The following is a 12246-nucleotide window of genomic DNA, read 5'->3' as shown; positions in this document are numbered from 1 at the left end:
GTCCTTGAGTAGCCTGTGCCACATGCATTGAGCCCGTGTTCCAAGAGCGAACTGCACATGCCAATCTTTGCGTACACTTTACGTACAGGTCAGTGGTCACAGTATACTAAATAATCGTGTCATGTAGGGCTGTACTCTCGTTACAAAATCATAGTTGACTCGAAGGTGTGTTTTTCACTTTAAACTATTTTTCCGGATTTATCTTTTGGAGATAGTGGTAGGGCATCACTACTTAATACCTGAAATATGATGAACTTAGAGACTATAGTACAACATTGCACTGAAAGAGGTTGAATTCCACTAGAAAACGGCCGGGAAAAACGTTGCAAAAACAGTCGATTTTGATGTGTGACAAGTTCTTTCTTGGTTCTAACATGACATTTCATTTTTCATTGCATAAATCGATTCCGATTAGAAAGGTTAATAAGAAAAGGTGTGGTTATGGGGGTCTCTCTTAGCAAAATGTTGCATTCATTTTCGCTTAAAGTTGTCACTGTTACTTTGAATTATTTAGGGAAACTAATAAGTATATTATAACCTTCGTGCATTAAACCATGTTTTTTTTCTACAGCGAGGCTCGTTTAAAAGAGGTGAATTGTTAAAGCTGCACCGTTTAAATTGCAACTATTGTTAAACTACGCAAATATATTTGATCGAAGAAGGGAATATATTCTGTTTATTATTTTCTACTGTAATTAAGTTTAACGTAATGTGAAATAGTAGCAACAGTTTAAACTTGATACTTAGTTGTACAGCGTATATATTAGACAACATAAACTTCGAAAAGATTATCAGAAGTGATATTCTTGTTGGTGAATGACAGTCATTTATTGAAGGCCAGTTACCATTTTCCTATAAAATTCTGGCCAATAATACATACAATTACTTGACACAAACACGATAAAACTGAGGTGAAAACGTTTAAACGAAGACCTTCCTGCTTCGACTCAACCAGTAAATAAAGTGTCTTGCTCATAATAACAACAACAACAAGATCACGAAGGCACTCGTTTTTGCAAAGATGCCACGACATTGAACTCTTGTAATATAGTAATGATGTCTCGCATTGCCTGTAAAGTGTAATTTATTGAATGTCTGCTATTTCAGCACGTTACAATCGAGTAGCAACGTTATGTTAAACGGAAATAATGCCCCGAATACATCCACCACAGGTAACATATGAGCATCGTTCTGGAAAAACTGGTCTTAAGTTTAAGCGTAAAGTTCGTCCCATATAAGACTGTGCTGCCCGCACAGGCCATACAGGGGCGACACTTTACGCTTGTATGATATTGATCATTTTAAAGAGCTATTCTTCATAATGCTAGGTTTACATCTGGCCACGATTACCACGATGTCCCCGATTCCAGAGCATCGTGGCGAACGTAACAGAGCGTGGAGTCGAATCGGGGTGATCGTGGGGGAGCGTAACGGAGCGTGGTTGAATCGGGGACATCGTGGGCATCGGGGCAGATTTTAAATCAAACTTAAATTTCACCACATTTGCCCCGATTCATTTTCTAATCTCAAATCGTAGGTTAAATCGCAGGAGATCGCAACAAAGCGGCTTTGTCGTGGGAGATCTTAACAGGACGTAACGGAACGTGGTGGAGCGTGGAAGCCAATCGTGTTGATCGCAACAAAGCGTAACAGAACGTGATGCAAATCGTGGGCTCGATCGTAGCAACAAAACGTGCTGATTTCGTAAGGAAGCGTAACAGAACGTGGAGTATACCATTTAATCGTAGAGCTCCCCGATTTTTTAGCCTCTGGCTAATCGGGGAGATCGTGGCCAGATGTAAACTTAGCATAATTAGAGAAAATCGACTTAATGCGGAAAGTGTCGTCCCTGATTAGCCTGTGCGGACTGCAGAGGCTTATCTGGAACGCACTCTACGCATAAGCATAAGACCCATTATACCAGAACGGGGCCAATATACTGATGTGCTTTGTGCCCTCTCATATACTGATGTGCTGTGTGCCCTCTCATATACTGATGTGTTGTGTTCCACGTCCATTACCTCTGTTTATCGCTATATTATTCATACCCAGTATATTCGACGGGTATGTTCTATTTTTAAACTTAACTTATAGAGACTAGAGAAGTGTTTCGAGATTAACATTTTCATCGTCTTTTTCACGAAAAGAGAAAGAAAATCTCTTGTCTCAATTCAAGCTTCCCACCATTAATGAAGACTGCTTATATGCAGTAACTGTTTATTGAATAGGAGTTGAGTCTGCTCTCTCGGTATATAAGTGTTGCATTTTAGATTGTGTATTTTGCTGTTTTAGATTGTGTATTTTGCTGTTTTTTATTGTGTATGTTGCTGTTTTAGATTGTGTATGTTGCTGTTTTAGATTGTGTATGTTGCTGTTTTAGGTGTGGTCAATGCTAAAGAGGTAAATTCTGATATTCGTCATTTGATGTATCACCGTAAGTATTTATTTGTTTTTAATCGAATTATCGGAATGTAGAATTCATATAAGTGTCTTACTTTCCGTGTCCGTCGGTCGGTCTGTCACGAAACTTGTGCGGACCTTGACTTCCGCGTGAAATTCAAGTTTTCAAAATAAAATGACGAGCGCGTCCACAAGCACGTGACGGTATGCATCGCTCAGTACCATATGGTTACATTGAAGGTCAAGGTAAAACTTGGAGGTCAACAGTCAAAATACATTATTGTAAAAAATGGATTATCCAAACTTAATATTCCCCATGCAAAGATTACTTTAAGATAACTTTTCGCTAAATTTCATCTCATGGGATAGTGTGTCGTACACAATAGCAATGTGTCAATTTCAAGGTCGATGTTTTACTTAGAGATAAAAGGTAAAACTACAGCTTTATGAAGCTTGATCACTTAATAATGTAAACATGTATTAAAGGATTTCAGAAGAGCATGTCATATTTCCGACTGTACGACTGTACAAGACGGTTGTAAAGCAAACGTTAGCCACACAGGTTCTAGACAGACATAACGGCAAACACAGAAAAGAAACTGATCTATGTTGTATAGCATATTACATTAAAGATACCTTTATACAGATTATAGTATAAAAATAACCAACCGAATCGGCGAATGACGGAACAGTACCATAAGTTATGCATGGATATGTAATTAGTTAATGTATTTATTACATAATAAAAAATTGAGCCTCAATTTGGGTAGATTGGGCCTAATAGGCTTATCAGGGACGACACTTACCGCTCAAACTGAATTTTATCTAAGAAAAAAATAATCCCCATAAACGATCAATACCACAAAACCGCAAAGTGTCGTCCCTGATTAGCCTTTGGGGACTGCATTGGCTGATATGGGACGACACTTCCCGCACATGTATTAAGTCCAGTTTTCCAAGAACGGGGCTAATTTCGACTCAGACGCTGTCCTTTCATGCGTGTTCCTCATGCTGGTGCTGGTCTACTTCCCGGACAGACCGCCCCTGGCATCCAGTACCACCGCGGCTTTGGAGCCAACCGAGAGGCTATTGGGACTGCGAAACATCGCTACGTACGGGTACCTTTGTACAGCCATCATATATACTGCTTAAACTAGCATGAATATTAAACAGTATTGCATATAAGAGGTATCCGATTTCCCTCTGTGTTCCCATCATACATAGTGATTGAATCAGCATAAATATCAGACAGTATCACTTAGAAAGCTTTCCGGTTTGAGATGCATTTACTTCAAACACACTTTTTTATAACTTATCCGCCTTGCACCGATGCATAGTTAAATATTCATGTTCAAGTTGCTCTTGACACTGCGACACTTAGCTACGTGCGTGTACCTTCCTGCTGCCATTATACATAATGCTTAAACTAGCAAAACACTTAACTAGTATTACGCATGGAGTCATCCGGTTACAGTTTATATTACTGAATAGTATCAAACACACCTTTTCTCAAGTATTCACATTCTGCCAATGGTAAATGATCTAGTCCTGCTTCGAATTACATTCCTGGTTAAGGACAAGTAAGAAATGTCTGAAAGGATAGTTAATAAATTATCATTCGAAATGTGTAAAGTAATACAACGTTTATAACGTTTCGCATGAATAAATTGCAAACTAAGTGTAAATGTTCGGCTGACATATCGTTTAGGATACATTATTAATTTCTGAAGCCCGAGCGTTTCAGTTGCAGCGCGTTCGATTTGCTTCAATAGGTCCAGGGTTCGAAATGCGGGGAAGACGATATTTTGTTATTTGACTTAAAACTATTTTTGTCCGTTCTAAATGTTAGAAATTAACAAAAATATTTTTCTTCGATCGAGAAAAAATAGGGCTTAATGAATGTGCGTAATTTTTCGTCCCAAATGAACATGTGTGGTCCGCTCAGGGCAATCAGGGACGACACTTTCCGCCTTATCTAAATGTTCGCTAAGAAAGACTTCCCTTGAACGAAAATGCCACGAAAAAGGAAAGTGCCGTACTTTATCTGCCTATGTGGACTACACGAGGTTATTGAGACACAACTTAACGCTCATGCATCAAGCCAAGTTTACTCAGAGCGCAACACAAATGTAGCATAAGCATAAGTTATTTGAAGATTGCCTTAGCGGCTCATTGTTTCAGGATGAGTTGTGGCTTTTAGTCAGTGCAGGCGCCATCTCAACGGGAGTGCAGGGCGTCTGGGTAACCGTTCTCGACGTTTATCTCAAACCGCACGGTATCTCGCAGGTACGTCTGGGTCACCGTCAAACGGCAAGGTATCTCACAGGTTCGTCTGGGTCACCGTCAAATCGAACGGTATATCACAGGTACGTCTGGGTCACCTTAAAACCGCCTGGTATATCACAGGTGCGTCTTGGTCGCGTCAAACCGAACGGTATCTCAAAGATTCGTCTTGGTCACCTTCAAAATGCACGGTATCTCGCACGTACGTCTGGGTCAACGTCAAACCGAACGCAAATTTAGCTTTGTCAGTAATTTCCGATCTCTTTTAAAGATGTGGTAAGTGCTGAACATCTTTTTGCTTGCATACCTCTCATTCTGACTAGACAAAAGATGTGATATCAGAGTATATTGACGCACAGCTGGTAAAATCTGCATCTCACAGCAGAAGCAAATTTAAACAAGACAATTAACATTAACACTTGTATATCACAAATAACCGCATATACAACCTAGAGTAAAATTGACCTATCTTACACCAAAGTAACACTACATCAAACCATTAACATCAACATTACTTTTACTTTTTCCATTACACAAAATCTACTTCGGTAATGAAGGATGGTGATGGTGATAATGTTTGTTACTGCTGACTATGGTTCTAAATACCATTTGTTCATGACACACGTGTTATTATTAATGTACACTAGTTGGGTTCATTGAACCCGTGTTGTGTTCGTTGTATGCTTGTTGTTTTCATAGCTCACGTGATATGCTAATTGTACACGTGTTGTGGAAAAATGCTCACTTTTTTGTGTCACGGACACATGTGTTGTGTTCATTGTTCATTTGTTTTGTTCATACGTGATATGTTCATTGTACACTTTTGATTTTCATTACACACGTGTTGTGTTTTAATGTACACTAGTGGTGGGTGCTCTGGTACATGTGGTGTGTTTATTGTACACATGTTGTGTTCATTGCACATGTGTTGTTCACTTGTTGTGCTTATGGCACAGGTACTGTGTTTTTTGTTCTTTTGCTGCGTTCCTTTTTATGTCCCCCACTATAGTAGTGGGGGACATATTGTTTTTGCCCTGTCTGTTGGTCTGTTGGTCTGTCTGTTGGTCTGTCTGTTGGTCTGTTTGCGCCAACTTTAACATTTTGCAATAACTTTTGCTATATTGAAGATAGCAACTACATATTTGGCATGCATGTTTATCTCATAAAGCTGCACATTTTGAGTGGTGAAAGGTCAAGGTCAAGGTCATCCTTCAAGGTCAGAGGTCAAATATATGTGGCCAAAATCGCTCATTTTATGAATACTTTTGTATTATTGAAGATAGCAACTTGATATTAGGCATGCATGTGTATCTCATGTAGCTGCACATTTTAAGTGGTGAAAAATCAAGGTCAAGGTCATCCTTCAAGGTCAGAGGTCAAATATATGTGGCCCAAATCGTTTATTTTATAAATACTTTTGCAATATCGAAGATAGCAACTTGATATTTGGCATGCATGTGTATCTCACGGAGCTGCACATTTTGAGTGGTAAAAGGTCAAGGTCAAGGTCATCCTTCAAGGTCAGAGGTCAAATATATGTGGCCCAAATCGCTTATTTTATGAATACTTTTGCAATATTGAAGATAGCAACTTCATATTTTGCATGCATGTGTATCTCATGGAGCTGCACATTTTGAGTGGTGAAAGGTCAAGGTCAAGGTCATCCTTCACAAGGTCAAGGTCATCCTTTAAGGTCAAACGTCATATAGGGGTACATTGTGTTTCACAAACACATCTTGTTCATGTGCTGTATTTATTGTATTGTTGCTCTGTTTATTGTGCACTTGCTGTTTTGATACATTGCTTAGTTGGCTGTAGACTAATTGTTTGAACTGCCTCATTTTGTTTTACACTTAGTTCATGGGTTGTACAAGTGATGCGTTTGTTGCACACTTGCTGTGTACGTTGAATCACACTGCGTTTGGTGAACATGTGCTATGTTGTTCACGTGCGGTGTTTTTTGAACATATGTTGTGTATAATGTACATTTAAAACGTGCATTGTTTACATGCAGTTCTCTTGTTTTACTTCTGATGCGTTCTTTCACACATGCTGTGAAAGTTGTTCCCAATCTGTTTGTGTTTGGTGTTCACATGCTGTGTTCATAGTTCTCTGTACACAAGCTGTGGTAACTTTTCTCTTGCTGTATACATGTTTGTTCAACACGTGCTGTGTTACTTGTCATCATTGTACATTTTTGTACATCTGCTTCAACATTTGTATACACTTAACACACGTGTTGAACACTTTTTGTGTTCAATGTAAGCTAGTTGAATGGGAACTTGTTTGTGCGCGTTGTCAACTTGCTGTGTTTGCTTTAATCGTATTCGTACAAGTCTTATTCGTTGTTTTTGCTGTTAACCTTGAAAGTAAAGCTGGTTTGTTATTGTGTGTATATTCATTGTTAACCTGCTTTGTTTGTTAGTTAATGTCTTGTGTATAGTTTAAACTGCGTATGCTCATTATAATCCGCTTTGTTTATTGTAAACCTTCTTTGTTTTTATAAACCTCTTTCATTTCGTTTTGAAATGTATGCGTAATATTTTAGTAGAGCGCTGGGTGCATCGGATTCTGGCAGACAATCGCGGAATGTACGGCCGGTCTTCTAATCGCTAAGTAACTCCATACTTACAAGTGTACTGTTTATAGTTTGTGGCTTTTGCGTGAATCCATGTATACTTTTAGTCATTTAAACCTGTAGTGCATGCTTAAATCCTCATATTCTAAAAATGCATTAGAAATAACTGTTTGGGAAATAATAAATATCTAGCTTAAACCATCGGTGTTATAACTATCAGTTAAGTCAGTTATATACATAATTTTATAATTAACAGAAGACATCTATCATTAAATAATATAATTAATTTTTGTTTTAATTTCAATGTACATAGCAGTATATTGTTCAATCAAAACTACATTAAATTTTGGATTAAAATGTAAATTTCTTAAAAATATTAATGGTATTGCAACTGTACTTTCTTCAGCATACAAATTGTGTAATTGTGTTTCATTATTATTGTCAGATTTCTGACTTGTTCATGCGTCACATGAAGCTGTTTTTGATGCTGCTGTTTGTAAGTGCTATATTGTCTGTAGCCTGGTTCACCATTATGTATGAGCAGTACATCCCCTTCAACATATGTAAGTACTTAATCTGCAATCTCAATACACAGAACGTATTCCTTGTTACTAATGTATAATATTAAAAAGACAGCTTACTAACTGTCGCGTCGATAATTGCGTGAATTGCACAATTCCTTACTCTGAAGCTATTTCAACGACTAATACTTCCTCCTTTGTGTGTACGCAGCCTGTATACTGTTCTGTGTATGAGTTACACTATCAGCATTTCTGTACACATCCCTTGTGCAGATCTGTGTATGACCTTACAATTTCAGATCTGTGTACGCATCGTGTGTACTGATCGGGGTGTTCATCAATGGGTCGGCGGCCCTGTTCTACGAGCTCACGTGCGAGGCGAGCTACCCCGTTGCTGAGGGGTCACTGGCGGGGTCATGACCTTTGTGTATAACCTGGTCGGCATCGACTTCCTGTTCATCATGCCCATGAAGAATATAGGTGTGGTTGTGTGGGCGAAGTGGGGATTTCGACATTTATTCCATATTTAGTATCCGTCATAAAATCACTTGGAATGGGCTTGCAATGCTAAGTTAATATGGAATAAAATTTGTTAACCTGGCTTAAAAAGTATTCAAAATGTTGTATTGTTGCAAGAAGCCTTTTGCACTTTAGTTTTGAAAGTAAATAGATATCCGTATATATTCAGACACTGGATAACGGTTATTCGATTCCAAGCCCTACTTTAGTTGTGTGGAGGGAATTGTTTCTATGCGAGCCTCACTCTGCAAAAACGAGTACTACCAGTACTCAGTGCACATGCATTTGCGAGTACTACCAGTACAAAGTGCACTTACATTTGCGAGTACTTCCAGTACTAAGTGCACATACATTTGCGAGTACTACCAGTACTAAGTGCACATACATTTGCGAGTACTACCAGTACTAAGTGCACATACATTTGCGAGTACTACCAGTACTAAGTGCACATACATTTGCGAGTACTACAGAGTACTAAGTGCACATACATTTGCGAGTACTACCAGTACTAAGTGCACCTACATTTGCGAGTACTACCAGTTCAAAGCGCGCCTACATTTTCGAGTACTACCAGTACTAAGTGCACATACATTTGCGAGTACTACCAGTACTATGTTCACATACATTTGCGAGTACTATCAATACTAAGTGCACATACATTTGCGAGTACTACCAATACTAAGTGCTCATACATTTGCGAGTACTTCCAGAATTAAGTGCACATACATTTGCAGGTACTACCAGTACTAAGTGCACATACATTTGCTGGTACTACCAGTACTAAGTGCACATACATTTTCGAGTACTACCAGTACTGAGTGCGCATACATTTGCGAGTACTATCAGTACAAAGCGCACATACTTTTGCGAGAACTACCAGTACAAAGCGCGCCTACATTTTCGAGTACTACCAGTACTAAGTGCACATACATTTGCGGTTACTACCAGTACTCAGTGCAGATACATTTGCGAGTACTACCAGTACTATGTACACATACATTTGCGAGAACTACCAATACTAGTGCACATACATTTGCGAATACTACCAGTACTATGTTCACATACATTTGCGAGTACTTCCAATACTAAGTGCACATACATTTGCGAGTTCTACCAATACTAAGTGCTCATACATTTGCGAGTACTACCAGAATTAAGTGCACATACATTTGCAGGTACTACCAGTACTAAGTGCACATACATTTGCTGGTACTACCAGTACTAAGTGCACATACATTTGCGAGTACTACCAGTACAAAGCTCGCCTACATTTTCGAGTACTACCAGTACTAAGTGCACATACATTTGCGAGTACTACCAGTACTAAGTGCACATACATTTTCGAGAACTACCAGTACTAAGTGCACATACATTTGCGAGTACTATCAGTATAAAGCGCACATACATTTGCGAGTACTACCAGTACAAAGCTCGCCTACATTTTCGAGTACTACCAGTACTAAGTGCACATACATTTGCGAGTACTACCAGTTCTAAGTGCACCTACATTTGCGAGTACTACCAGTACTAAGTGCACCTACATTTTCGAGTACTACCAGTACTAAGTGCACCTACATTTGCGAGTACTACCAGTACTAAGTGCACATACATTTGCGAGTACTACAGAGTACTAGGTGCACCTACATTTGCGAGTACTACCAGTACTAAGTGCACCTACATTTTCGAGTACTACCAGTACTAAGTGCACCTACATTTGCGAGTACTACCAGTACTAAGAGCACATACATTTGCGAGTAATACTAGTACTAAGTGCACATACATTTGCGAGTACTACAGAGTACTAGGTGCACCTACATTTGCGAGTACTACCAGTACTAAGTGCACATACATTTGCGAGTACTACAGAGTACTAGGTGCACCTACATTTGCGAGTACTACTAGTACGAAGCACGCCTACATTTTCGAGTACTACCAGTACTAAGTGCACCTACATTTGCGAGTACTACCAGTACTAAGTACACCTACATTTGCGAGTACTACCAGTACTAAGTGCACCTACATTTGCGAGTAACACCAGTACTAAGAGCACATACATTTGCGAGTAATACCAGAAATAAGTGCGCCTACATTTGCGAGTAATACCAGTACAAAATGCACATACATTTGCGAGTAATACCAGTACTATGTGCGCATACATTTGCGAGTAATACCAGTTCTAAGTGCACATACATTTGTAAGTACTAGCAGAACTAAGTTCACATACATTTGTGAGTACTAACAGTACTATGTTCAGATGCATTTGCGAGAATAATGTTCCTACTTTAACCAAAGGTAGATGTAAGGAGAGATTATCCGTATAAATTATGGTGTGACAAATAGATTACAAGTCCACCTCCAGAGATTTTATGACATATAGTTTGTATGAAATAATTTTGAGATACCTAAAGGTTTAGAAAATATTTAACATTTAATGTTATTATCAAAACTTCATTACGCATGTCTATTAAAGTTGAAGCAGTTTTATAAAAGAAAACTAGCTCAGTCATCGTCTCTTTTCTCTGAACTTCAATGTGTTATTTCCTTGACACTCCGATCCCTTCTACGATGCGATACTTTGAATCATTTATTTTCGTCAACATGGAGTTTAGTAGTTTAAAATGAAGAAAAGGTAGAAAAAAAGTTAAATATACAAGCTATTTCGCTGATTTTGCATTTGGATTAATCTTCTTAAATTGTAACATGTTCATATCAACTTCAGATCTGTAGCCTGATTATGTACATATCTACATTTTTGGTCATCATGAAAACTTATTAACTGTAACCTATTCGTGTCAACATATGAACTGTAACCTATTCATTGAAACTTTAACCGCTTGACGTAAATTTGTAAAACTTGAGTCTATTTATATAAGCTTCTTAACTATATAACATTCATATAAACGTCTAGCCTGTAACATATTCATGTAAAAATAGTAACTGTTACCTAGTCATATAAACTTCTAAAACTTTACGCATCTATGTTAACTTCTTAATTGTCACATTCTTATTTATTTTATTAAAGGGATATTATGGGCATCTAACGGTATATAGGTGTCTATCTGTAGGTGGATGGTCCACGGCCGTCCACAAGCTCAAATGACCATATATGGAGAAAAAGGCGGGACCAAACCAAATAGGCTTGCAATGCGCATGCCCAAGCAAAACCGATTGTAAGCCATCTTGAATTGTTAGCGTGAAAAGAAATATACTACATTTATTGGATATTTTAATATGATGAATATTCTAGGTAGAGAATATGGATAGTATTATCATTATTAGTATTACGTCAACATTAACTCAACAATTGTATTGTTGACATGAAGAAAAAGCTATTTCGAGGTTGTTTTGACCATTGATTGCTAAGTAGGTCAAACTCAAAGTTTTAACTTTTATTGATATTTTATTTAGTTAAGGAATCTTCGAGTAATAGTTAAAAAAAATCTTTCGCATTCTAATTCTATAGCTAAATCATGTGTTGTTGCTATATTATAAACTTTCGTGCATGAGCCATTTAAATCCGTTTGCATTACTTTTTAGTTATTTCCCCTGGAAAATTCTCTTCTTGCTAGCCTTCGCCGAGTTATTCAACAACATCGCTATATTGCTGATTTTTGCTGTTGTTTTTTGGTTAAAGCTGCATGCTTTTGTTGGATAATGTTTAATTTATCATTCACGTTTTACATATGATTCTGTTTAAACCATATTTAATCTATGTTTTGGTGAATTTCGCGCATGCTTAACTTGCCTGATTTCGGACGTAATTTACTTTCGGATACATGCTCCTCTTGTGTTTTTTTTCGATGTTTTCTTATGTATGCAGATTAAAAAAACAGCTCATGCTTAAATGTGTTATTGAGCAAGTGACTTCTTTATACTATGGCAGGAATAAAAAACTGTTATAAAATTATAAAGGAAGTTTAGTTACATGTATAAACTCACAGTCAC

At 37.9% G+C, this 12246-nt stretch overlaps 1 protein-coding gene across 6 annotated transcripts in view; it reads right to left on the bottom strand.

Moving 5' to 3' along the window:
- The window catches only part of LOC127874273 (G-protein coupled receptor 157-like), a 169207-nt gene that overhangs the window by 42929 nt on the left and 114032 nt on the right, over positions 1 to 12246 (bottom strand). The window lies entirely within an intron of this gene.

This window comes from Dreissena polymorpha, chromosome 3 (assembly GCF_020536995.1).
Source record: "Dreissena polymorpha isolate Duluth1 chromosome 3, UMN_Dpol_1.0, whole genome shotgun sequence".
In the NCBI taxonomy this organism is placed as follows: domain Eukaryota; kingdom Metazoa; phylum Mollusca; class Bivalvia; order Myida; family Dreissenidae; genus Dreissena; species Dreissena polymorpha.
This window is presented reverse-complemented; position numbering and strand designations above follow the sequence as displayed.